This window comes from Myodes glareolus, chromosome 2 (genome assembly GCF_982192425.1).
Source record: "Myodes glareolus chromosome 2, mMyoGla1.1, whole genome shotgun sequence".
In the NCBI taxonomy this organism is placed as follows: domain Eukaryota; kingdom Metazoa; phylum Chordata; class Mammalia; order Rodentia; family Cricetidae; genus Myodes; species Myodes glareolus.
The window spans coordinates 69,948,256-69,976,002 of record NC_142027.1 but is presented as its reverse complement, the minus strand read 5'-3'; the positions used below and the strand labels follow the sequence as shown (position 1 = coordinate 69,976,002).

The following is a 27,747-nucleotide window of genomic DNA, read 5'->3' as shown; positions in this document are numbered from 1 at the left end:
GAAGGATATAATGAGGTATTATGGAAAAAGGTCACCAGCCATTCAGGCTGTACAAGAACATCCAGCCAATAGCAAACCTTTAGAGGTACCAACAGCCCTACCTTTAAAATGGCTAACTGAGAAGCCAATATGGATCAAGCAGTGGCCTCTAGCTGAAGATAAATTACAGGCTTTGGAACAGCTGGTACAAGAGCAACTAGATGCTAACCATATTGAAGAATCAACCAGCCCTTGGAATTCTCCTGTGTTTGTTGTAAAAAAGAAATCTGGTAAACGGAGAATGGTGACAGATCTAAGAGCTGACAACAAGGTAATTCAACCTATGGGTCCGCTACAATCTGGAATTCCTTTGCCTTCTCTATTACCAAGAGGATGGCCTCTTATAGTTATTGATTTGAAAGATTGTTTTTTCACTATACCTTTGCAAGAAAAGGATAGAGAAAAATTTGCCTTCACAGTGCCTACTTGCAATAATTCTCAGCCTACTAGGAGATATCAATGGACATCCCACAGGGGATACTCAATAGTCCCACATTGTGCCAATATTTTGTTAATAAGCCATTGGAAATAATTCGAAAGCAATTTCCCAAGTCCATAATTTATCATTACATAGATGACATTTTATTATCTGATTCAAATAAAGATACTTTGGAAAGTTTGTTTGAAGAAGTAAAGAAAGTCTTGCCTAGGTGGGGATTACAAATTGCCCCTGAAAAGATTCAAAGAGGAGATTCTATTAATTACCTAGGTTACAGAATAGGGTTAGAGAAAATTCAAACACAAAAGGCACAAATTAGGAGAGACTGGTTATGGACTCTTAATGACTTCCAAAGATTGTTAGGAGACATTTCCAGTCTACGACCAGCTGTTGGGATAACACCTGATTTAATAGTTCATTTAAACAAAACCTTAGATGGTGATAAAGATTTGAATAGTCCCAGAAAATTGACAGTTGAAGCAGAAAAGGAACTGACAATGATTGAGGAAAAATTACAGGAGGCACATGTGGATAGGGTGGGTCCGAATCTTAGTTCCATCCTAGTCATACTGCCTTCCAGAATTTCTCCTACAGGGATTTTAATGCAGAGGGAAGATATTATTTTAGAGTGGATATTTATACCTCATAAACCAAGTAAAAAATTAAAAACTTATGTAGAAAAGGTCTCTGAATTAATTATAAAAGGTAAACTGAGACTTTGTCAACTAGCAGGTATAGACCCAGCAGAAATTATAGTGCCTTTTACTACTGAGGAAATAAGAAAGTTATGGGAAGATAATGAACCATGGCAAAGAGCTTGTGCTAATTTTCTGGGAGAAATTAACAGCAACTATCCCAAAAGTGATAGACTTAACCTCATAAAGAGAACTTCTTGGATTCCTCCTAGAATTATACGTGATGCTCCAATAACTGGAGCCTGGACATTTTATACTGATGCAAATAAATCAGGGAAAGCAGGTTATAAATCGGAAGAATTGAGTAAGGTGGAACAAAGCCCTTATAATTCTGTCCAGAAGGCAGAATTATATGCCATTCTTATAGTGCTAAGGGATTTTAAAGAACCTCTTAATATAGTTACAGATTCACAATATGCAGAAAGAGTTATCTTGCATATTGAAACCGCTGAATTCATACCAGATGAAACAGAGTTGACTTCATTGTTTATCCTGGTACAGGACATAATTAGGAACAGGCTTTGTCCAATGTACATAACACACATCCAGTCCCATACAGGTCTGCCTTGCCCTCTAGCACAAGGTAATGCTGAAATTGACCAATTATTGATTGGAAGCATTCTGCAGGCCTCAGAATTTCATAAAAAACATCATGTCAATAGTAAAGAAAACTCTTTTTTTAAAGAAAGAGTTTTCCATTACATGACAACAAGCTAAGGACATTATAAAGAGATGTCCTACTTGTTCTTTCTATAATCAAACACCATTGCCTGCAGGGAGTAACCCAAAGGGTACTCAAAGGAATGAAATCTGGCAGATGGATGTGTTCCACTTTATGGAATTTGGTAAATTAAAATATGTACACCATACTATAGACATGTATTCAGGTTTTCAATGGGCAACTGCCCTGAGCTCAGAAAAGGCTGATTCGGCAATCACACATTTATTGGAAGTTATGGCCATCATGGATATACCTGCACAAGTAAAGACAGACAATGGTCCAGCATATGTATCTAAGAAAATGAAACGCTTTTTTGCTTATTATAATATAAAACACATTACAGGTATACCAAATAATCCTACAGATCAGGCAGTTATAGAAAGATCAAATCATACTATAAAGGATATGCTGAACAAACAGAAAGGGACAAAAGATACCCCCAGAAATAGATTGCATAATGCTTTATTAACCTTGAATTTTCTTAATGCTAATGAGAAAGGAACAACAGCAGCAGAGAGGCATTGGATAATGGAAAAAACTTCAGAACTAAACCAACCTGTTTATTTCAAAGACGTGCTGACCTCTCAATGAAAGCCAGGAGATGTGCTACGTTGGGGAAGGGGTTTTGCTCTTGTTTCCACAGGAGAAGAAAAATTGTGGATACCTTCAAAATTAATAAAGGTTCGATTTGAAGAGGAGAAACCTCTTGGAAAGGAGAAATGACAGCTCATCTACAATGATGATATTCATACAGGTGGTAAGAAAAACATATAGAATGGGGGCAGGGTTCTGTTCTTATCTCCACAGGAAAACACTCATCTTTGAAAAATTCAAGGGACCCTGGATATTTGAATACTGACAGATGGAAAATAACAGCCCAATAGGGATTATCAAGAAAACTTAATAGGTTCTGTAAGTAAAATATACTAAATCATATTTCTAAATTTATAGAGCTGGTTTTGGAGTTGGACTCTGGCTCATTCCCTCTCTAATTCCAAGCCTGTTGTTAAAAGAAAAACTCAGAGTTTCTGGAGTTTCTGTCTCATGTCAAGAGCCATGATATGGGACAGGAAGAAATAGGAGTTTAGAAAACATCTTTACTTTTCTTCATATCTATCATACCTTTCATTAAAGATATCTATCATGCCTTTCATTGAATATATGTATGTCTGTGTATGTCTATATGATTACTGCTTAAGTTTTCCACAATGAACAATGAGTTTTTCCTGCAGTGACATTTGAAGTTTCCAGGAAGAAGATGGGGCCCCATAACAACAACTCCACCTGGTTGATATGACGTCATGATACTGATAGCACTACTACAAGACCTGTTTTGGGTACCAGCTGCACAAGACGGTTCCAACGTGGTTAGCTGAAACAGTGCACATCTTGTACAACATTCTGGCCAGACCTCCACAAAATACTCAGAGACTATTTGCAATTTTAAAAGACATTTAACCATCATTTTACTTTCACAGGATCCCCCAGAAATAATGTCGCCCCCATGACCGCTAGAAGTAATTCTAGAGAACGACGTCCCCTCTCCCAGTAAAGTTTGTCCTTGGGTCTAGGGACATCATTTAGGGGTTGGTTATAATTAGTATACGGTTGAGGGTTGGGGGAGGAATTTTATAAGCGCAGGAATCTTAAAAAAAAAAGAGGGATAATTGGATTATGGGATAATAGATTTGTACTTGTGAGTTATTGTTTTTAGACAAATATATTGGTATCGATTCTTATATATTGATACAAAGTTAAATTATGTTCACTATTGTATACATGCATGCTTCTACCTCTGTTTAAAACGTTTTTATGTATTGATATATATATATATATTGTATTGATATATGTATATTTACCATATTGCATTGTACACTTCTACCTCTGATTAAGATACTTATATATTGTCTATGTATTGATATATATATTTACCATATTGCAATGTATACTTGCACATTGTTTATATTTGGAGGTCATATTGTCCTCATTTATTGCACAGTTGTTTATTGTCTCAGGCTTTAAGTTAGATAGGTATTGAGAATTATATAGATCAATAGTCATCTAATTTTGTCATTTATAATTAGACTAATCAGGTTCTTTAGATACATAGAGATTATATTCAGTATGGATAGATAATCTTCAACCTCTTCAAAGAGCTGTAGACAATGGCCTTTAATCTAATTCAGAGTTCTGTGGTAGTGAGACACACTGATCTATTCCCGAGAGAATGTTGAGCACCAAAGACACTCCACCTGGAGCCTTTCTTCTTGCCAGAACTGGCCTTTGGGTAAAGAAATGCCCACACCTCAACTACTGACAGAGTTACAGAATATCCGTAAATGGATAAAACAGGACTGTCATATCCTGCCAAGACAGGGTAAGATAGTTTTGAAAAGTTTCTTGCCTTTGAAAATGGTATGTCAGTTACGTCAGCCCTTAGCCAAAGTTGGTTGCTTCAATGCTGCAAACGTGACTTTGGGTGTTTGCCCAGGTAGCCAGTTGTCTCTGTGATTTGTTACATGTTCTGGAAGTTGTTTGATTGCACTTCCTAATTACTCAGGTAACATTATTTCCCTTCTCAGATCTTCGATGGGATTGAAGATTATATAAATGTAGTTACTTTCCTCTCATGACTTGGCCAAGTTATTTGTTAAACAAGACTTAAGCTAGTTAGAATAGGATATTTGTATTTATTGTATATTTTTATAGGTTTGTACTTATTGTATATAATTTCATAGTAGGCTTAGAACTCTCTTACTTAAACAAAAAGGGTAGATGCTGCGGGAGCTCCTTCCACTCCTTCAGCCAATAGCTGCTGAGATACCAGCCCTTTGGGGCGTGGTCTCTCTCTCTTTAAAAAGGCAGCAACTGTCCTCCACTCTCTCTCTGGCTTCCAGCTCCGCTTCCGGCTCCTAGACTCCTTTCCTGTTCGCGCAGAGGGGCTGTTGTCTGGGACAATAATCTGTAAGTTTTTTCCCCTTTGAATAAATAACCATTCTATTAGTCATAATTCCAAACTGGTGTGGGATTGTTTGTGACTTATGCCTACAAAGAAGGAAGGGAGACGAAGGATGGCAACAGGTGTGGTGTATAGGTGAATAAGAACAAATGATATATATATGAAAATATCACAGTGAAACTCATCACTTTTGTGTGTTGAATACATATTGATATGTAAATGGATATTTCTAGTCCCAACTGCCTGTTGCCAAATAATGGACTCATAGGTTGAATATGAATTATAAATGCTCAGCCAATAGCCCAGGCTTCCTACTAGCTAACTCTCACATTTAAATTAACCCATATTTCTATCTATGCATTGCCAAGTAGATCATGGTTTGTTACCTCATTTTTTAAATGTCCTACTTGTTTGACAACTGGCTGGCCTCTCTTCACTCTGCTGTTCTCCTCCCGTCATCCCCAGTTTAGAGGCCCTACCTATACTTCCTGCTGGCTACTGGCCAACCAGTATTTTATTAAACCAATTTAAGTGACAAATCTTTACAGTGAACAAGAGGAGTATTCCACAGTATTTCTACATTTTTATATGATTAATTCTGTCTTAATAAAATAAAACCATATACAACAAAACAGTTATTAAGTAGGAATTACAGTAACGATATCTAATCCATTTGCATTTGACAAAATTAGAGAAAATACTTAATCATCTATCTTATCTTGGTGAGTCTGTATCTATTTACTTTCTATTATAATTAAGGAAAACTATAATTATAGCTATTTAGTCTTCAACTGTGTCAAAGATCCCAGAAGGGTGAAATGTTACCTAATGACAGGGACATCAGATTGCCTGGACAGTCACCCAAAGTTCCTCTGCAATATTGGAGCATCTAACTCTGGCCTACAGGCCTAGCATATCTGACAGACTTTCTTGTGAAGCAGGTAATTTTGAAGGGCTGTAGTACCTTGTCTTGGCAAAATTGAGCAGTCATCTTTCATGCGTCCTGCTGGTCCGTGTTAAGTTGGGAGCATAGTCCCCCAGCCCCCAGGCCTGAGAGTTGTATTGATCTGGACTCCAAATTCCAGGATGCCAGGTCCTGACCCTCCCTGGGTGGAGGGGTCAGGACCACTCCCATGGAGTATTTAAGTGAACTCCCAAAAGAGGAACAGGTGATCTCTTTTCCTTCCTCCTGGTGGTCATGTTCACAGCATTCCAGTTCCCCCTCGGGGACACCCAAGAGCGCAAGAATCCCATTAAACTTGGATATTTCTTAATTTGGCTTATTTTGGTTTGGCTTGATTGGGAATTTGCATCAGCAGTGAGCTCATGTTAGGAAAAATTTCTAACAGTCCAATTTGAACAGTAACTGTCAGCAATCGAAGCAACAGCAGTTTCTTTCCCCACATAGATAGCTTTTGCCATAAAGAAAACAAACTTCATACAGAGTTTCTTCAATACCATCATCTTCTCTGAAGTAGAATGGTGGTGCTGCCAGGAGCAGACATGTCTCACTGTCATAAAAAGTCTAAGTTATTAAAACATTTTAAACACTATATTCTGTAGGTCTTTGAAGTGTTTGAAGACTACCTATCTATCTGAAATATATCTCTATATGACCTTGAAAACATATCTAGCATGACTATGAGTTTAACTATTATAAATGATTATTAATCTGTATTTCTTAGTTATACATTACATTTTAAATTGAGCTTCATAAACACATTACCTTAAACAAGAGTAAAAATATGCATACAATATAACAAAATTAACTTTAAATTTGTATCAATAATTTAAAATCCATACCAATGTAAAATATCCTGAAATTAATAGCTGTTTTTGGATTTAAATAGATCCAGTAGTCTATCCCTTTTATCCTATTTCTAGATAGATAGATAGATAGTTCAGCTGCACAATACCACAAATACAAATAGTTGAGCTAATTAACAACTGAACATCTTTTTTCTGTATGTGGTTAAGCCTGAATGTGTCCAGTTATTGAGGACACTGTCATAATTCTTTTCTCTATACTGTGATCATGCCAGCATTTTGAGTTATCAATGGCAAGAAATGTTCTAAATTAAGAAATATTAAAAGTGGGGTGAAGTAGGAGCTGTAGATCTCAGACTAGAAGAAATCCAATATCATTATCCTCATAATAATGGAAACTGAGGCCCCCAAGATATAAAAATAGCCTTCCAGGTGACTCAGGCCAAGCATAAGCTCCATGATGCCAAATTCTTAACTCCAAACTTCCCACCCTTCCCTTGAGAATTTGCTTGTCCCTGTGGCCATCTGCTTGAGCAGTGTTGGAGGTGAGGCTATGATTAGCAGTACTACAGTAGCTTAGTGTGTACCTGGTGAGATACCATCACCACCATCACTAATAAAATTACACGGCTCAAATGTCACTTCTTGGGAATCTTTTTCCTTTTCTTTCCAACACACAGTTAAAGTTAGGCAGAATCCGCACTATGCCAAAATATAAGCTAGTGAATATGATGGTCCATGGTTGTAGCCCAAGCACATGGGATCTTGAGATAGGAGGATCATGAGTCTGAGGCCAGCCTCGGCTTCATAAAGAGTACCATGATAGCCTGGGTTATATTATGAGATCCCTGTCCCTCTCAAGAAAAATCAATATAATAATAATAGCAATAACAGTAGTAAAAGCATGTAAATGGTCAAACATTTTACATCTTCCCCAAATTTATTCATCTAGACGTTTCAGTCTTTTTCTCTTCCAACCTTCTAGAACCCTGGACACTGTAACCTTGCTTTCCCAGAATGCCCCCTGGTTTCCTATGAAGGGCATTTTGACTATGCACCTGTTTGAGCAGAGGTTATTTAGTGCCCCTTCCCTGGTGTGTTCTTGGTTCAGGATGTGTGGTCAGCAAGTCTTAACATTTCTTTTACTTTTTATTTGTTTATTGATTGATTTTTTTTCAAGACAGTATTTCTCCGAGTAACATCCCTAGCTGTTCTGGAACTAGCTCTGTAGACCAGGCTGGTCTCAAACTCACTGAGATTCGCCTGCCTCTGCCTCCTGAGTGCTGGGATTAAAGACATGCACCACCACCACCCAACTGAGTCCTGACACTTCTTAACTTACAGTTCACATCCCCCCTTCATCGAGACTTTCTCATTGGAGGGTGTGTCATCCCAACATATCCCGATCTTGCCTTCCTCATTGCTGCCATCCTTTAGTACCCTAGTAACTCACTGCCTTTGCTTAGCTGCTTGTATTGTGATTTACCTAAAGAAAATGGGTTATGATGGAGGGGGATTGTGGCCAGATATGGGAACTGGGACTCACAAGACTCCAGGTACGTCTGGGGACTGTTTTTCCTTTCCTAGGATCAGTTTCCTCTCTCTCCAGACAACTTCCTACCTCTCTCTTTCTGTCTCTGTCTCTGTCTCTCTGTCTGTCTGTCTGTCTCTCTCTCTCTCTCTCTGTGTGTGTGTGTGTGTGTGTATGTGTATTTACCTGTATGTATGTACACCACATTTGAACCTGCTACCATTGGAGGCCAGAAAAGGACGTCAGATTCTCTGGAACTGGAGTGACAGTTGGGCTCCATGTGGGTGCTCAGAGCAGAATCCTGGTCCTCTCCAAGAGTAACCAGTTTTCTTAATTACTGAACCATGTCTATAGACCCTTCTTTTCTGTTCTTTATGTAGTACATGTCTTGCACTTACATCTGACATAATACATCATTGCTACTGGCTATCTCTACAGACTGGGTGTCAAACAGACACCCAGCAGGCAATGTGAATGGATGGAGTTGGCTTCAGAGAAGCAGTCAGGATAGCAGAAAAAAACATGTGCCCTGGGTATGGTCAGCTCTGGTCAGTGTTTTGTTTTTGTTGTTTGGTTAGTTGGTTTTGGTTTTCTAAAACAAGATTTATTTGTGTAGCCCTGGCTACCTCTGTAGACTAAACTAGCCTCGAACTCACAAAGCTCTGCCTGCCTCTGCAGGATTAAAGGTGTGTGCCACCACTGCCTGACATCTGGCCAGTGTTTAATATACCAGATCTTCAGATTTTATATGAGATACCAAACAGCTAGGTTTAATGTTAAAAAAAAAAAAATCCCTATTTTCGAATGTTGACAGCCCCTCTAAACCATTAGAAGACACTGTGCAGGCCATAAAAATAAGTCTCAGGGCCACTTAGCAACTTCTGTGTGTTTTGGTTCCTGATATGGCCTCACAACCCTTGCTCCCAGTGGTGTCTGGCACTTCAGTCTGCGGCTCAATGTCCAGATCTCAAAGGAAAATCACAGCAGTGCAGCTCACTTCCCCGTATCAGGTCGCAAGGGTTGTGGGTCCTGCAAACCAAGGGAGAATGTAACTGTAATCCTTTGTATGGGGGTGGGATTCAGGGCTGAAGGACAGCCGGATGGTTCGCAGGGCAATTTCTCTAAGGAGATGTTGACAGCTGTGTCTTATAAAACACTCGTGTTCAGGACTTCGACCCCTGACTCACGGCGCTCCACCTCAGCTCCTGCTGTCTAGTGACTTCAGCATCTACTCCTTCTTTCTCTCACTCCATAACTTCCCTGGGCTTCTGCTTTATCTTAAGCTCTGGAGATTTATTTATTTATTCATTTAATTATTTATTTTGGTTTTCCAAGACAAGGTTTCTCTGTGTACCCCTAGGTTTCCTGGAATTCTCTCTGTAGACCAGGCCGGCCTCCAACACAGCGGTGCACCTGCCTCTGCCTCCTGAGTGGTGGGATTCAAGGTGTGTGCCACCACCGCCTGGCACTCTGGGGATTCTTAAAGAATTATTTTTTATTATTTTCAATTCCGTGTAGGTATGTGTGCCTGCACATTGGTATGTGCACGTAAGTACGGGCGCCTGTGGGAGCCAGAGGCCTCGTATCCCCGGGAGCTGGAGCGGCAGATGGGTGAGAGCCACCTGATGCAGGTGCTGGGAACTGAGCTCTGATCCTCTGGGAGAGCCACAAATGCTTTTAACTGCTGAGTCATCTCTCCAGCCCCAGGTTCTGGGTTTCTGCACAAACAAACAGTTGTCTTCCCCCAGAGCTTACAGGCCCCGATGAGTTCTCTGACAAGAGCATACACAGGGCTGCCTGTCCAGGAACACTGACATCTCCTGCGTACACAGGGCTGCCTGTACAGGAACACTGACATCTCCTGCGTACACAGGGCTGCCTGTACAGGAACACGAACATCTCCTGTGTACACAGGGCTGCCTGTACAGGAACACGGACATCTCCTGTGTACACAGGGCTGCCTGTACAGGAACACGGACATCTCCTGCGTACACAGGGCTGCCTGTACAGGAACACGGACATCTCCTGTGTACATAGGGCTGCCTGTACAGGAACACGGACATCTCCTGTGTACACAGGGCTGCCTGTCCAGGAACACGGACATCTCCTGTGTACACAGGGCTGCCTGTACAGGAACACTGACATCTCCTGCGTACACAGGGATGCCTGTACAGGAACACGGACATCTCCTGTGTACACAGGGCTGCCTGTACAGGAACACGGACATCTCCTGCGTACACAGGGCTGCCTGTACAGGAACACGGACATCTCCTGCGTACACAGGGCTGCCTGTACAGGAACACGGACATCTCCTGTGTACACAGGGCTGCCTGTACAGGAACACGGACATCTCCTGTGTACACAGGGCTGCCTGTACAGGAACACGGACATCTCCTGCGTACACAGGGCTGCCTGTACAGGAACACGGACATCTCCTGCGTACACAGGGATGCCTGTACAGGAACACGGACATCTCCTGTGTACACAGGGCTGCCTGTACAGGAACACGGACACCTCCTGCGTACACAGGGCTGCCTGTACAGGAACACGGACATCTCCTGCGTACACAGGGATGCCTGTCCAGGAACACTGACAGCTACATACAGAGGTATGCACGAACACTAAGGTCTCCTGGGGAAAGGAATAAGGGTCCTTACGTATCTGCAGATATAAGGAATCCTGCCAAAGTGAGAGCGAAAGAAGGACAAGGCCTCCCTGCAGGACAGGAACTCTGTGACTAAAGCACAGAGGCTGAGCATGGTCTCCAGGAGCTATAAATAGAGCACTTGCCTTTGGGGAAGAAGAAAGGAAGCTGGAGAAGGAAACAGGAGCCGCGTTAGGAAAGTCCTTGCCTTCTGGGTAAGAGCCACTGAAGAGACTAGCCGGAGAGACTTAGTCTGATCCCGACTTGAAGGGGAGTGGACTGAGGGGACAGGGTTCCTAGGGTAGAGCCGAGCTGTTGAAAGCAATGTTGAGATTTTCAGCCAACACAGTTAGAATCAAGAGTCATCTGGGAAAGGCAGTCCAAGGTGTCTAACGGACAGCTGAGTCCAAGGGAGGAGACCAAAAAAGACCATAACACCAGGTTTCTGATTTGCATGAGTAAGTGGGGGGATGGTACCATTTAATAGAGGAGAAGATCTTCCTGTCCCCAAATATGGACTGCAGACAAGCCTTAAATGTCCCCACTTCAAGCCTTGCCGCATCTAAAACACTCGGTGCAGAAGCTCAACCTCCTGTGTCTCAAGTTCTTCACCCTTTCTGAGCCTTTCCTTTCCCACCCTGCCCCCATCCCCCTCCCACCAGACAGCTGGAGTTCCCTCTAGGTTTGTTTTCCTCCACTCTGCCTTGTTTCCTGGGTCATTTCCCACACCCAACTCTTCATCAATCCATTTTCCTCCAGCTTTCCCTATTTCTAGTCAGTGAAAACAAAACAAAACTGGACACTGTGTGCATGTGTGTGCTCTCTCTCTCTCTCTCTCTCTCTCTCTCACACACACACACACACACACACACACACACACACGTGTGCCGGGCAAGCTCTCTACCACCGAGCTGTACACCCCAGCTATTTATCAGCTGCATCAACTATATTTTAAGGAGTAGTGAGTCAGGGCACCTAGGCTGTGGGAGCAGCGCCTGCCGCTGCTCTCAACACTAGGGACAGGATGCTAGCTGCTCTGGCTATGGATCTGGGGCTAGATCCGTGGTGCGCCAGGGAAGTTGCTCTTCTCAAAGCTCGTCATCCTCCTCAGGCCTCCTGTGAACTATGGCTCACTCCTCTCATGGTCGGGAGCTACCCGTGACTCATCGTGAGGGGCGTTCTGTGGCTCTCTGGCCCACGTGCCTATTTACATCCCCTTCTTCCGTACTTGTTGCCCAGTTATCTAGGAGGAAAGCACGGATCTTCCTGCCGCTCCCAACTCAGAGCGCCACACCCTCCATTTTCCTCTGAGGGTAGCCGTCGGTTGTCCCCTCTTGCCCTACATCTTCCAACCTGCACTTCAATTGGCCATTCTTAATTGACGACACGAGAAATTAAATCAGGCGCGTGTATCAGACAGTCTTTGTTTCTTTGTGAGTTACCCCTCATAAAGGCGTTTCATCTCTATTGAGAAGGTTTGTTTCATTATGAGTTACCCCAAAACAAAAGGCCCATGATAGGTGGGGTACCATTCAGAGCGGGGATGGCAGATTTTGCGTGGACCCTGAGCAGAATTGGGAAACAAAGCTCGTAAAGCCAGCCTTGGAGCTTCCTTCTGTCTCTGCCTTTTCCACATCAGTATTTGCTTCACCTGCCCAGTTCATGTGACTTTGCCCGTGCCAGCTCTCAAGATTACCCGGCCAACCAGAGGAAACAAGTTTTATCTCTTGGTCTAAATTCTGGATTTCTCCGGGGGCAGTATTAGCCATCAACTTAGTCAAGATTGGGTGTGGTGGCACATGCCGGTAATTCCAGTATAGAGAGGTCCGGGGCAAGAAGATTGAGAACTCAGGGCTAAGTGGGCTATGCAGGCAATCCAAGCCAGCCTAAGATCCATATGAGACCCTCATCTCAAAACACTAAGGGCTGGAGAAGCACCTTGATGGAAGGAAACTTACTTAGTGTCCTAGTTGGGTTCTGTTGTTGCTGCTTGTTTGCTTGTTCATTTGCTTTGTCAACTAGACACAAGCTAGAGTCACCTGGAAAGAAGAACCTCAATTAAGAAAATACCACCTTGGGGCTGGAGAGATGGCTCAGTGGTTCAGAGCACTGCCTCTCTTCCAGAAGACCTGGGTTCAATTCCCAGCAGTTGCATGACAGCTCACAACTGTCTGTAACTCCAGTTCCAGGGGATCTGACACTCTCATGCAAACATACATGCAGGCAGAATATCAATGAATATAAAATAAAAATAAGTTAAAAAAAGGAAAGAAAATATCTCCATCAGATTGCAATATAACCAATTATATTATGTAGACAATGGGTTATTTTCTTGATTGATGTGAAGACCCAGCCCACTGTGGGAGGGGCTGTGCCTGGGCCCTAAGAAAACAAACCAAGCAAGTCAGTAAGCAGTACTCCTTCGTGGCCTCTGATGCAGTTTCTGCCTCCAAGTTCCCACATCAAGTTCCACTTTGGCTTCCCTCAATGGATTGAGATCTGGGACACATAAGCCAAATAGACCCTTTGTCCCACCCCATCCCACCCCCGTACCAATAAGTAAGAAGATTTGGAGGGGATGTCAATGAATTCTTTTCACTTTGAGCCCTTGAATATTGCCAGTCCTTGGGCTTCACTTACCAGGGACATAGTAAACATCGAAAGACTTGAAAAGTCAGATAGAGTCCTCCCCAGTGATGTCCTCCTCGTTCCCATCCCTGCCATTACTCATGCCCTTGTATGTATTTACCCACACATATATGCTCAGCTAATGATGCCAGGAAGAAAGAGAAAACTAAATAAGATACAGGAAACAATACGTTATTCATCTGCCGGGCATAGCTGTAGAACAGAACCATCTGTATTGTTTACTGGATCTACTGTTCCTTTGTCTTCAGGCAGATGTGAGAGCCTCACCTGCTGAATCAGAGTTTCCAGGGTCAGAGTCTAGGCGTGAGTCTCAGAGTACCGTAAAGAACAGCCTTCGAGCCTAGACCCAAGGGCTAGCTAAGGGTCCTTCTAAGACCTGGTAGAAGACCAAGACCTTGTAGGTGCTCACTGTAGAGGTCAGAACGGAAAGAAACATTCAACATTTAAGACATGGAAGTCAAGAGATTGAGGAGGGAAAGCAGGTTTAGGATTACAAGGCCCAGACTGAACACTGACAGACTCTGGGTCTCTTCCTGTGGGGCCCATACGGAGCAGCCCATACCTAGCAAACATGGCTGTTCCTACTTCCTCTCTAACTGCCTTCCTGGCAGTAAGTACACCGGAAGGAAATTCCCTCTTGGCTCCACTGCAGCTCCACAGCTCCAAGTCGCCCAGTTTCCAAGGATTTGCTCCCTAATTTCCTTCTTTGTTTGCTTTTGTGACACTGGGAACAGACATGTTGGTCAACTGCCTCCTCTCTTGATCTGGCTGCAGTCTGCTCTCTGGCTGCTCTTTGAGAAGTCTCCCTCACCCATAGCTGCCCCCATATAACTGGTCTTCAGATCTGGTAACTTTTTCCCAGGTACCAGCTCTGAGTTTACACCTCTGACTTCAGGAGCACCGTCATAGGCACCGCCATGGGTGGCAGCTACAGTGCTTGTTTGGATGGTTCCAAATAGTATCTTAATTGGTCTGACTGCCAGTCTCACACTCTCCAATGTAGCCTCTGCTCTGCTACTAAAAGCTATCTTAAAAGCTAATCTCTCCATCACTCCAAAGCTCACCCTGGTTTCATCCCACTATTTTCCTGGCAGAGCTCACAGCAATTGTGTCTGACCCACGCACTACCCCACTTCAGTTCTTGTACCACCACCTCTGACCCACAGACCTCACACCTTGTGGTTATGGCCTACAGACTTAACATTCAAACAAAACAAAAGATGGTTTATATAAGAAAAGAACTACCTAGCATGCTGGTAGGAATCCATAGGAGCTCTGTGCACCGTAGACAAAAACTAGCAACAACTCAAATCCCCATCCACAAAGGACTGAACAAATTGTAGTACATTTATATGGTGGAATGTCATCCAGCCATTAAGTGGGATCAATAAAGAGGATGAATTACAAAATGTTAGGCTGAATGAAAGAAGCCAGAAGCAAGAATATGTCCTTTAGGATCTTATTTCTATGAAATTCTAGAAAGCACAAAACTAATCTATAGCAACTAAAAACTTATCAGCAGTTACCTAGACAGTGAGTGGGCAAGGCTGGCCATAAGAGGGCACAAGGAGAATTTTTGGATGATGGAGGTGTTCTAAATCTTGGCTGTGCTGGTAAATATACAGGCGTGGACATTCTCAAAACTCATCACACTGCACACTTCAAATATGTACATTTTAATTTATGTAAAACATGGAATTCATAAGGTGGTGGTGCATGCCTTTAATCCCAGCACTTGGCAGGCAGGGGGAGGTGGATCTCTGTGAGTTCAAGGTCAGCCTGGTCTACAGAGCTAGTGCCCGGACTTGCTCCAAAGCTACACAGACAAACCCTATCTCAAAAACCAAAAACAAACAAACAAAATCCGTGTGAGTCACGTAAATGTTTAAAGCTTAACGAAGGATCAGTAGTAGGGTAGAGACCTGGGTTTGAGGTCCTCAGAGGCAGGGACAATCCTGTAACTACAGACCAGAGCTACTTCTGAAGATGCTATGTCTCTGCCACCCGCTCCAGATGCCACAACCTGCCCAACACTGACTGCCACAGAATTAGGAAACAATATGCAGCCCCTACTGCTGCCCTCTTGTCCCCGGGGGTCCTGTACAGCTGCTGCTGTTCTTGTCTACGGCTCAAATTGACGTCTAGGGAGAGTTTCTCCCTGTGTCTGGGAAGGGTAGGATGGAGAGCAGCAGCCATCTTCTGGCTTGGTAGTGTCAAGGAAACTGGGTTTTGTGACCTGAAGGACTCCTTGGATATCCAGGGCATTCAAAGGGCATTTGCTGGCTAGCAGCGGAATGTGGGCTTCAACAACAGAAACTGCCTGCAGGACAGAGGTTCAAACTCAAGGTTTTGGCAACCTTGTTTTCTCCTGAGCCTCTCCCTTTAGCTTGCAATGGCCTCTGCAGGATCCTCAAGTGATATTTCCTGTATGCAGGCCTCTGTGGCACAGCCCTTCTTCCTCTTCGCAGGACACCAGTCATTTAGGATTAGGACACTACCCTGTGACCTCATTCAACCTAAATTCTCTTTAAAGGTCGACCTCTGGACTGCAGGGTGTAACTCAGCAAGGAGTGGCTGCACAGCGCGTTTGAGGCCCTAGGTTTGCTCCCCGGCATTACCAGCAAAGGTCTGCAGCAGGATGCCTGTTGCTCAACTTCAGTCCATTTCAGTGTCTTCTCCAGGAGACCTTCCTGCTGGGGTTGGGCATCGGATCTGCCCTCCTAATGTCCCTGGGTAAGCTTGCATGTTTCTGACCGCGTTGTCTGCCTTGATCGCGAATTCAAGGGCAGATGCCAACGTTTGTCGTTGTGCCCTGTGTGTAGACAAGGCCTGGTTGCAAGTAGCTGTGCCTTAGTTGGAATCTGTATTAGGGTTTCTTGCCATTTTTTTTTTAAATCAGGGAACAATAATTAAAAAGAACAGCTTTCAACTTATGGGGTGTGGCCCCTTTGGGGGTTAAATGACCCTTTCACAGGGGTCTCCTATCAGATACCCTGCATATCAGATATTTACATTACAATTAATTTTGTTTTGTTGTTTTTTATTTTATTTTTAATTATTTATTATTATTATTATTATTATTCTGTTTTTCAAAACAGGGTTTCTTTGTGTAGCCTTGGCTGTCCTGGAACTTGATCTATAGACCAGGCTAGCCTCGAACTCACAAAGGTCCACCTGCCTGTGCCTCCTGAGTGCTAAGATTAAAGCCATGTGGTATTACTGTTAATCCCAATGGTGAGAACAAAACCACTACCACTATTTGAGTCAAATTTGAAGCAAGCTTGATTTATATTGGGGTATGCTCAAGAGTTGGCCAGTGACTGCCTCCTAAGTTGGGTTAAAAAGAGCAGCCCCAAATCCATCTCTTGGGCCCCTTTTAAGGAGTAAAATCACAAGTAGTTTTACAGAAAGGGAGACAATAAGGAAATACAAAAAACTTAAAAAATTTTTTGTAGTCACCCACCATGTGATTAGGGAGGGGTTAGGAAAAGGGCAGGGTATTTTCAAGAACAAATAAAGGTCATAGACTAGGAAAGTTCAGGTTCCAAGAAACAGAACAACTCAACTCTCACAGTAAATAAAAACTTATTTTTAAAAACACAGCACAATGGCTCCTGCCTTTCAAATGGAGTCAGGCAGGCTCCTCACTGCCACCCAGCTACATTACAATTTATAACAGTAGCAAAATTACAGTTAAGAAGTAGCAATGAAATACTTTCATGGTTGGGGTCACCACAACATGAGGAACTGTATCGAAGGGCTGCAGCATTAGGAAGATTGAGAATCCCTGGTCTAGATGCTCGCACATGTGTGCTTGTTTTAAGCTTCTGACTCCTGCTGGTCATCCCCAGCAGGTATGTTTTGTGTACATAGGAATGATGTAGTACATGCCTTGTACCCACTGCCCAGCGTGCTCAACAGAACATTCTCCGCTGTTGAACCGCTCCATGACTTCCCCCCTCAACCCTTTCTCCTTATCAAGTCTTCAGAGCTAACTATTGTCTCCCATTCATCCTTTTTTTTTTCTTTTTCTCTTCCTTTGATTTTTAAAAATCGCATCTTATTCATTGGGGGAGTTGTGCCATGATTTGCGCCTGCAAAAGTCAGAGGGCAAGTTGTAGAAGTCAGTTCTTTCCTTCTACCATGTTGGTCACCAAACACAATGGCTGGCATCTTCTGCTGAGCTCTCTCACTGATTGTCATGTGAATGAGAATGGCCTACCCACAGAATCCCATAGGCTTGACTATTTGGTCCCCAGTTGGTGGAACTGTTTGGGAAGGATTAGGAGGTGTAGCCTTGTTGAAGGAGGTGTGTGATGTGGGATGTCCGTCTATGTGTTACTCTTACTGGTTAATAAGTAAAGCTGCTTTGACCTATGGCAGGGCAGAATATAGTCAGACTGAAAGAGATATGGAGAGAGAGTAGGCAGAGTGAAGGGGACGCCATGTAGCTGCCAAAGGAGAGAGACGTTGGAGCCTTACCAGTAAGTCACAGCCTCATGTCTATACACAGATTAATAAAAATTGGTTAATTTAAGATGTAAGGGTTAGTTAATAGAAAGCCTGAGCTAATAGGCCAAACAGCATTGAAAATAATATAGTTTCTGTGTGATTATTCAGGTCTGAGCAGCCAGGAAACGAACAGCAGTCTCTGTTTACAGAGGTGTGTCACTGGGGCTAGCTTTGAGGTTTCAAAAGCCCATGCCAGGCCCAGTGTCTGTCTCCCTCGTGCTTGTAGATTGAGATGCGAGCTCTCAGCTTCTACTCCAGTATCATGCCTGCCTGCCTGCTGCCGTGTTCCCTGCTACGATGGTCATGACCTCACCCTCTGACACTGGAAGCCCCAATAAACACTTTCTAAGCTTCCTTGGTTGTAATGTCCCATTACAGCAATAGAAAAGTATAAGACACCTCTCTTTTTTTCTCTTTTCTTCCTCCTCCTTCTCCCTCCCCTCACTTACCCCCACGCTCCACTGAACTACATCTCCAGCACATTTTCACTTTTGTGTGCATGAAAGATACCTGTGTATCCTTCACTTCTGCCCATTTCTCCACTTTGGATGAGGCACACGGGGCTTTGTGTCTCCTATAACTTTTCGCTCTGTTGTCAAATCACGTTGGTTGAGACTCACTCCTAAATGAGTTCTTCGCGTTCCCTTCCACTGCTATTTGAATATGTCTTATTTTTAGTTTCCCTCTCAGAAACCTGTCTACTGTCATCATTCTGGTCCACATCCCCTGTGCATATTTACAACAGCGTCTCCAGGTCATGGCCGCAGGCAGGCAGCTTGTCTGCTGAGTGTCAAAGCTACGTGCACTCAGTCCACACTTTGTGAGTCCCTGTCACCCCAGATGCTCACTGGCGCTTGGTGCTGTCAGGTGTTTTAGCTCTTGCCCGTCTCATGCGTAAAAAGCATAGTGTTGAGTTTACATTTTATAACAGGTACCACAGATACTGATTTTATAATATATGCACCTTAAATAGCAGTGAGATTAAAAACCTTTCCAAGTGCTTGCTGATTATTGGTGTTGCTTCTTCTTTTTCAGGTGTGTGTGTGTGTGTGTGTGTGTGTGTGTGTGTGTACGTGTGTGCCACACATATGCACATAGAGGCCACAAGTCCACCTCAAGGAGTCATCTCTATTGACTTTTTAAAGACAGGGTAACTTCCTGGGACCTGGGGCTCCCAGATAAGGTTAGGCTGCTGTCTCTGGAGTCCCATGGATCCTATTGTCTCTGTCCTCCCACCTCTGGGATGACAGGTGCATGCCACCACGCTACCATGTCCTGTTTTTAATATGTGCTGGACACCCACACTCGGGTCTCAGGCTCAACACTTTCTTGACTGAGCTATTTGGCCTTTCCCTTTTTCTTCCCTTCTTTCTTCCTTCCTTTCTTTTTTCCAGACAGGATCTTTATAAATCTCAGCTTGGCCTCAAACTTGCTATATATCTGAGGATGACCTTGAACTTCTGGTCCTCTTGCCTCCACCTCTGGAGTGCTAGGATACTGGAGTATGTGCCCTGCTTCATTTATGTGGTGTTGGGAATCAAAACGAGGGCTTCATGTGTGCTAGGGAAGTGCGTTCTCTCTCTATATCTCTATCTATCTATCTATCTATCTATCTATCTATCTATCTATCTATAGATATTTTTAAAAAGAAACTAGCAGTAGACATATATTTGTGTGTGTGTGTATGTGGGTATATTTGTGTATACATGTATATATATATATGTATATATATATATGAGTGTTTTTCATGCATGTTTTTATGTGCACCGTGTGTGTGTGGTGCCCTTGGAGGCCAGAGAAGGGTAACAGATTCCCTAGAACTGGAATCATAGATGGTTTTGAGTGGCCATGTGGGTACTTAGACCCAAACCCAGGTCCTCTGCAAGAATACCAAGGGCTCTTAACTGCTGTCCCACCTCTCCAGCTCCTCAAGTTAGAAATTTTGTTTCGTTTGAGACTGAGTAGCACTATGTGGCCCAGGATGACTTGGAACTCACCCTGTAGATCAGGCTGGTCTTGGTCTCACAGAGATCCACAAAGCTCTGTCACCGAGGGCTGAGATTAAAGGTGTGGGCCACCACACCTGGCACCGTTATTTTGTTTCTCTCCATTTGTAGGACATTTCTAGGTCCTCAATATCAGCCTTTTCTATTTGTTTTGGTCTTGTTTCTTTTGAAATGCTAGTGATTGTTGGGGCTTCCCAAGTTCTAAGCAAGTGCTCGACCACTAAGTCTCATTCCCAGCCCCAGGTGTTGACTTGTCAATTATACAAATATCTTCTTCCAAAAGCAGGGGTAATTCATTTGAATGTAGTAAAAATACCTTTTTTCCTTTATGATTTGTGCACCTGTGGCTGAATCTTTTTTTTTTTTCTCTCTGAGACAAGGTTTCTCGTTGTAGCCCTGGCTGACCTGAACTTACCGTATAGACCAGGCTGGCCTTGAACTCAGAAATCTGCCTGCCTCTGCCTCCGGCATGTGCCACTACCACCTGGTCCTACTGTCATAGCTCCTTCAGTGCTAAGGTTACAGGTGTGTATCCTCACACCCAGCTTCAAAGGCATTTTTTTATACATTCCCCTAAACATCCTGTTGCTCTCCTAAAAATCATGTTCTCTTAAAAAATGTATCCCACTTAGAATTGAAAAGCACTTTTAAAACAATGACACGTCGGGGTTCATGAGAATACAATGTTCCTGAGGTCAGGACCTGTTTTACTCACCACTGTCCCTACCACATGGCACAGGGTCTGGCAGACAGTTCTGCTTTGATTACATCACATTTAGCCACCAACTGGCACCTCTGCCCCACACACGCCTTCCTTATTGCAAAGCAGAGCAGACAGATGCAAGACCCAGATTTCTTCCTAATATATAAGCAAACAGGTAAAGAAGGGCGTGGCTTGGGAAGAGGAGCCTGGCTCCTAGGCATCCCTGAAAGCTCCAGGGCCTGAGAAGATAGATTACATTCCAGAAGGAAATAGCACAGGTAGGAAAAAAAAAAATAAACACCAGTGAGAGTGTGCACATGGAGGCACTGGTAGCACATGACCCTAAGAACGAATTGACCATGTATGTCAAAACCTCAAAATATGTATATATGTCTACTGAATGCATCCTAAGGAAAGGTTATGTGAACATATGTGAGCAAATGCCACCCTGTTGCTAACAAAGGAGAAAAGAAGTATATGCTAGATTTAATACCATGGCTAATCCAGTCTCTCAGGGCAGGACCAGTGCAGTGCTGGGCACAAGACCTTGGATTCAGCCCCAAAGACAGTCACAGCATAGCCATAGAGTAGCTATTATTATTTCTAATAAAGAAACAGGAAGGAAATCAACTCAATGTTTGTTACTATATTACTCTATGCTATCTGTCCATCTAGCAGGCAGTGCTAAGATTTAATAAGGATCCTGTTATGTAGCCCAGGCTGGCCTTCAATTTGTGATCTGCCTGTCTCCTCCTAAGAATGCCAAGATTACAGGCATGAGCTACTGTGCCTAGCATGTCCCTTGTCTTGTTTGTTTGGTTTTGGACATACATTACTTTTTATAATGAGAAGAAATATTTTTCAATTGATAAAAGTTTTTACAACTATTACTCCAATAATGTGGATCACAGAGTTTTAAGTTGATCTATTTTCACCATTTATATTCTGCATATGTCCTGAATTTTAAAATATCAGGTAAGGCAGGTTTGGCAGTCATTCCCAATGCCCATAAGGCGGTTCATAATAGCCTGTAACTCTAGTCCCTGGGCATTTGTCTTGGTCGGTGTTCTACTGCTATGAAGAGACACCATGACCACAGCAACTCTTATAAGAGAAAACATTTAGTTGGAGTCTGGCTTACAGTTTCAGAGGCTTAGTCCATTATCGTCATGGCAGGGATCATGGTGGCATGCAGGAAGGTCCTGGGGGAGTAGCTGAGAGCTACATCCTGATCCTTAGGTATGGACTTTGGGGCCCTCAAAGCCCACCCCCAGTGACACTGACACACTTCCTCCACATGGCCACACCTCCCAATCCTTTCAAGCTGTGCCACTCCCTGGTGACTAAGTATTCACCTATAGGAGCCTATAGAGGCCATTCTTATTCAAACTACCACAGCTTTCAAAGTTTTCTTCTGGCCTCTGAGGGCACCAGATATGCATGTGTTGTACATACAAGCATGCATGTAAAACACATAGACTAAAATAAATCTTTAAAAAATGTAAAAGGGCTTAGTATGGTGGCACACACCTTTAATACCAGCGCTTAGGAGGCAGAGGCAGGCAGATCTCAGTGAGTTCATGATCAGTCTGGTCTACCAAGTGAGTTTCAGGACAGCTGGGACTGTCACACAGAGAAACCCTGTCTCAAAAAAACCAAAGGAAAAAAAAATTAAAAATCAAATGGTAATAAGAATTTAAAGCAATGATGTGGAGAAATCATTAAAAGTTATACCAAGACCTAAGGCTTGTTTCTCTTTCTGCTTTGGACAAAGAGAAAAAGTGTGCTGTAATTCAGCTTCGCTGAGGGGAAGCCTCATAGCAGCCTGGCAGGATGGAAGATGACATTCTTGAGTTCTAATCCTTCTTCACTAGCCCGCAGTTCTGCAGAAACCCAGCGTTCACGCCCGATCATGGCCTTGAGCATGTTTGTGCGCGACCTTTCGGCGCCGTCACAGGGACTTTTGGGGATCTCTTTTGAGGAAACGCCAATTGCATTTATTTATTTAATTATTTCCTTCCTTTCTGCCATGAGGCTGGGGATGGGATGCAATGCTTCTTATGTTTGCTGAGCGAATGCGGCTGCTCCGTCTGAGCTCCATCTCCAGTCTCACTGCTGGATTGTTTCCTGCTCTGTTTCTGGTGTGTGTCGGGGTGGTGTGGGGGGTGGGAGGGTATGCCTTGAAACTGAGGCAGGATGAAGTACAGGAGCCACCCTAGCCACCTCCATGACTCTGGTCAGCTCTGCTCCTGAGCTAGCTAATGCCTGGGTTCCTTGCTTTTACAATGAAATTTGGTGTTTCCAAATGGGGAGAGAGCGTTTGTCTAAATAATAGCGTGGGAGAGGGAGAGTTTTGCTGCGCGGCTTATGATTCTAACACTTTATTGTACACGGTACAGAGCAGGATGAGATGGGGGAAAAGTCCCCTGTTGTCCCCGCTCCCCACCATGCCACCCGCCACCCCCTGCTACAGATCCCAGCAGGGCTCAAGCCCTAGACTCCAGGCTTCTTTCCTCAGCAGTCAAAGGTCAGCCATCGCCGTGAGGGTCACCATTCACTGCTTTTCCTCCAAATGTCCTTCTACCGTCTCTGAATCCTCAGGCTGCTTGGGGAGTATGCGAGAACAGAAGTAAATCTATCTTCCTCCATGTGAAGAAGTTGCTTCTATAGATAAAGTCAAGCTGTTAGTTTTCTGGGCCAAAATTATATATATATATATATATATATATATATATATATATATATATATATATATATTAATCAACAATAAAAATAAGCCCAAATGTGCTCCTTACTAGTGAAGATTAGCCTCAGCCTATCTAAACTACCAATGACTTGGAAGTGCCTCGTTCCTTACTCTCTTGTGACAAGGCAGGCACCTTGCTGTTCCTGCCCTTACTTTATATGTGTTCAGAATCCCCTAAGGGGGGGGGGGAGAGTTTCATTTCACCAGAGAAAGTACTCAGTTAAAAACATTCTAATGTTGACATTTTAAATGTTGAAATTACCAAAATGCATACTTGCCAAAATACTTTGAGCCCCAAACTGCACATCTGGAAGAGCAGATGTGTGTGCTCTGGGATGCAATGGGAAGGGAGATGCTCCCAGTTAGTAATAACAGCAAGCACGCAGAATAAACTATTAGAGAAAACATGGCCGGAAGTACCGGGGTCGTCCTAGCCACCTCCGTGTCTCTGGTCACATCAGCGTTCTTATGGCTTCAACCTGGAATGTCCTCTACAGGCTCATGGTTTGAAAACTTGGTCCCTATCTGGTGGCTGTGCTTTGGAACTATAAGAGGTGAAGCCTGGCTGTTGGAAGCAGGGCACTAACTTAGGGCTTTGACTGTTATGACCCAACCCTGGTTCCAGTGTCCTCTTGAATTTCCCCCTCTGCAGCTTGTTCTCACCTCCGTGAACTCTGCCACGTCTTTCCCGCCATAATGTACAACATCACTTTAAGCTACGAACCAAAAATAAACCCCTTCTCTCTTAAATCATTTCCAGCAGGTAGTTAGTTGACCAGAAAAAACAAAGAAAATACTAGATTCAAATAACAAATTCACCGGCTACTCTGGTCCCAGCTACCATCGGCTCCGGTCCTTCATAATCCTGAGGCCTGGCTCTCTCGCCTTTCTCAGGGAACTAGAAGAGGTATCACAGTGAATAGGCGAGGTAGTGCCAGTGGCGTGTTGCCTGAAATAAACATGTGTGTGGCAGCACTGGTACAAAACTATAAACGACTAGCCAGAGTCACCCCTCCCTCCAAGCTGGGTGCGGGAAGAGAAGTTCAGCAGAGGTGACTATGGTATGTAGGGACCTCCCTTTCCAATGGACCTTGCAACTCCTTCCTAGGTTTTCCGCCCCAGGTGATTCCATGACTGACAGCTGACGGGGGGGCGGGGCACCAAGGTAGACAGGGCCGTTGCCAATGAGCGGTGGGCAGCTTGTGAGCTGTGTGACTCTCAAAGGCAGCGCAGTGGGTGGCTTTATGGAGATGAGCGATTCACACCTCCCCATCCGTCCTCCTCCCCATCCGTCCTCCTACTCCCTGCTCTGGAAACACCAAGTTCTTTGGAACCTGGAGTTCCTCGCTCAGCTGCGGCACTGAGCCGCTGGTGCTCTGCCAAGGCTTCCCCATGGCTCACCCTTGAGGAGTGGCTGCTCTTTGTCGCTTGACTCACTGTGGCCCTGGAAAGACATCCCTCGTAACTTCGCAGAACGGCAAGAATGTCGGAGATCCGGGAAAAGACTTGTGACACGGCCGGCTTGCAGGACAAGCAGCAGCACAGGTTCCCTCGAGCAGTGTTCCTCACCCTTGTGAAACGGTGACTTCTGGCCAGAGATGCTCATCCTGGTGGCCCGGGAGAGCAGATGGAGTGGACACGTACACAAGGATAAATACAGGCATGCAATGGACAGAAATGTCAGACACATGACTTTCTTTCCAAACCGCATGCTCTGTTTTCTATTATTGCTCTTGCCAAGCTGAGCTTGACCTATCGAATTGGTCTGCGGCCCATTAATGAGTCACAACCTGTGGCTTTTAAGGCGCCATTCACACTGCAAAGGCTTGTTGTACTCTTTCCCACGGAGCCATCAAACCTCTAGCTATGTAGTGAAACTTTCTGAAAATGGAACTAATCATTCTTTATTCAGCGATGAACTCATAGTCCTTGCGAAGCTCTTTTCAGACGCCAATCATCTTCCCTCCTTCTCATTCTCCACTCTGAAGCTCTGTTGGGACTTTAAAATGGAAATCTCAGCACTTTGAATCTGGAGGCAGGACCATGAGTTTGAGCGAGCCTGGGCTATGTAGCAGGACCCTGTCTCAAGAAAACACACACCCCACAAAGAAACAAAATCACCAGGAGGTGGTGGCAAATGCCTTTAATCCCAGCATTTGGGAGGCAGAGCCAGGTAGTTCTCTGTGAGTTCGAGGCCAGCCTGGTCTACGGAGTGAGTTCCAGGACAGCCAGAGTTACACAAAGAAACCCTGTCTCCAAAAAAAATAAAAACAAAACAAAACAAAACAAAAAAAACACAACACAACAAAACAAACAAAATCAATCCCTTAAGTCCCATCATATTACTCACTCTAACGATGAACCTCATCAATATCCCTGCTGCCAAAAACCCTGAGGGTAAATTCACACTACAGAGCTCACCCAACATGCATTGAACACCTGCACCCATCACTCATTTAGGGTCACTAGCATCCCCACCTGACAGATAGGAGCACTGAAGGTCCCACAGCATGGAACGGGTAGGGACAGGGTGGAGACCAAAGCAGCAGTCTAGATCCAGAGCCTGCCTGTGTGGCTGGACATGACGTCACTCTTCCCTCTATACTCCAGCTTTTAAATACAGTATCATGGCCTCATCATACCGCCCTGTACTCCAGCCTTTTGGGCACGCAGTTCCCTCTGTCTGCAGTGTTACCATCTTCCTTTTACTCTGCTAAGCCCCACTTGGGCTTTTGTGATCTTCCTCCTGGGCCTCTCACCCCTCCCTCAAGCTGCCCTGTCTTCCCACAATGCTCTTTCATTTCTTCCTGTCTCTCTTCCCCGTCCACCCATTCAATCCACTTAATGAATTATTTACCGAGCACTTACGATGCAAGGCAATGGAGGAGCATGGGAAACAAGATCTGTGCTTCCAGAAGCTTGAAGATTGTACAGGGGGAGGTGGGTGAGCTGGGCAGGACACAGCCCAAGGCACAAGTGACTATTTTATATTGTTAGACAGGGGACAGGCTCAGAGGCACGGCATCCCAGCAGGGATCAAGGGAAGCATTGGGACAGCCCTGTGGATTTCCAGGGCCCAATCAGTCCACGCAGAGGAAGCCCATGCAAGAGCTTGAGTGGAAACCGCCAAGACTGCCGAGAACAGCCAGGGGCCAGCGTGGGTGCAGCAGAGGGCACAAGGATGCACCCGGGGACTCGGGGTACTGCAGGTCACAGTTTTAAAAACTGATATGATCTGGCAGGCCATTGGAGGGTTCTGAGAGGAGACTGGTACATTGGCATTTTGTTCCTGTTGTTGGCACTGATTTAGTGAATTAAAGCAGCACGGACTTAATCTCCATTTCTAGAGGTCAGAAGTTAACAGATTGAGGTACAATCAGCAAGTTGATGGGGCCATGCTTCTTCTGGATGTGCGAGGAGAAGATCTGCCCTCTTGCCTTCTCAGCTTCCAGAGGCACCTCCCTCCATCTTTAGAGGTGGTCACAGTGCGGCTTGGTCATGAGTCCTCCTAATCACATGAGTCCTCCTAATCACAGTCAGGAAGCCTCATCCACCTGGAAGGTTAGTCTCCCTGCCCCAAGACTCAGTCATAGCTGTAAAGTACTTCAGTTATATAAGGTGATTATACTCTCAGGGGCAGGGATAACACTCGGGTCAGGTGACACCTAGCAGGCACTGATACATTTGTAGTTTCCAGAGATTAGGGCGGGGCACCTTTGCGAGTGGGGGTTGATTACTTTGCCTGTAACTAGGAGAAATGATCTTTATTTCTGAGCTAAAAGCTATGTAGTTCAGGCTAACCTTAAACTTTAGATTCTCCTACCTCAGCATCCCGACTAACAGTACCTGAGACCACCACTCCATGACTAAAGTTTTAAGGGGTCCCCTATTGCTCCTTTGTGGGGAATAAGCAGTAGGAGACGAGGGTGGTCATGGGGAGGCCAGTTTAGAGGTAAGGGTAGCCCGGATGGGAGTTGGTCAAGGCCTTGACAGGGTGATAACAGCGTTGGAGAGACAGACAGCTCAGAGCTACCGTGTTGAGTCTTACGAATCAGGGGCGTCCCACAATCTCATTCAGAACGGCCTTCTGAAGTGGTGACTATCATTACCCTCACAAAATCAGGAAGCAAGGGCCCAGAAAGATGAAATAGCTCATAACAGAAGACCAGAACTTCATCCCACACTGAAAAAACGAATCCATTCAGATGAAGTAAACATTTGGGTTTGGCGAAATATTCTAGTCACATAGGGAACACGAAAAGGACAGCTTTGTAAATATTTCAAGGTTTTAGCCATAGATAAAAACATGTTAAGCTCTGAAACAACAAAAGTTAGA

At 44.2% G+C, this 27,747-nt stretch overlaps 1 long non-coding RNA gene across 1 annotated transcript; it reads right to left on the bottom strand.

Annotated features, from left to right (window-relative positions):
- Nucleotides 1-23,030: 23,030 nt before the first annotated feature.
- Nucleotides 23,031-25,400, bottom strand: LOC148122995 (uncharacterized). The gene is made up of 2 exons (XR_015735189.1): nt 24,813-25,400; nt 23,031-23,329 (listed from the first exon to the last, which is right to left on the bottom strand). It is a non-coding gene; the product is annotated as an uncharacterized LOC148122995 (long non-coding RNA).
- Nucleotides 25,401-27,747: the final 2,347 nt, after the last annotated feature.